The sequence below is a fragment of the Vigna radiata genome, chromosome 6 (assembly GCF_000741045.1).
Source record: "Vigna radiata var. radiata cultivar VC1973A chromosome 6, Vradiata_ver6, whole genome shotgun sequence".
NCBI classification, from domain to species: domain Eukaryota; kingdom Viridiplantae; phylum Streptophyta; class Magnoliopsida; order Fabales; family Fabaceae; genus Vigna; species Vigna radiata.
This window is the reverse complement of record NC_028356.1, coordinates 14417634-14418376: the sequence shown is the minus strand read 5'-3', so window position 1 is coordinate 14418376 and position 743 is coordinate 14417634.

The window sequence follows — 743 nt, the reverse complement described above, 5'->3', positions numbered from 1 at the left end:
TTAATTGTGTTTAGATAATTGTTTGTTGAAATGTTGGGTTTAGCACTTTATTTTACCTTGATGTTTTCTAACTTACACAATTGAGTTTAATGTCCATTCATTTTAATTTAGTATTTGTATTCACAAAAACACTTTTCAAACCCCCCCCTTTTCGTGTTAGACTTGACTTTGAACCGCAGTTGGTCCTTGAGAGCCGACCTAGGGGTCATTCCCTAGCATTATACTGCATTTCTAAATTGCAATCAAATTTGTATGGGCCGCGACACCCATCAGTTAGTCATGCCTTTTGGCTTAACCAATGCTCCTAGTACCTTCATGCGACTAATGAATCATGTCCTTTAGGAGTACATAGGCAGCTTTGTTGTAGTCTACTTTGATGATATTCTAATCTATAGCAAGGGTCTTAAGGAACATCTTCTTCATGTTAGAAAAGTATTGATTTTGCTTAGACAACACCATTTATTTGCCAACTTTGACAAATGTACCTTTTGTCAAGAGAGTGTTATTTTTCTAGGCTTCAAAGTTGGGAAAGAAGGTGTACATGTTGATCCTAGCAAAATCAAGGCTATCCAAGAGTGGCCTATCCTCAAAACAGTGGGAGAAGTAAGAAGTTTTCTAGGACTAGCAGTTTTCTATAGACGATTTGTAGAAAATTTCTCTACTATTGCTGCTCCCCTCAATGAACTTTTAAAGAAGGATGTGATATTCAAATGGGATGAGAAACAAAATCTAGCCTTTGAGAC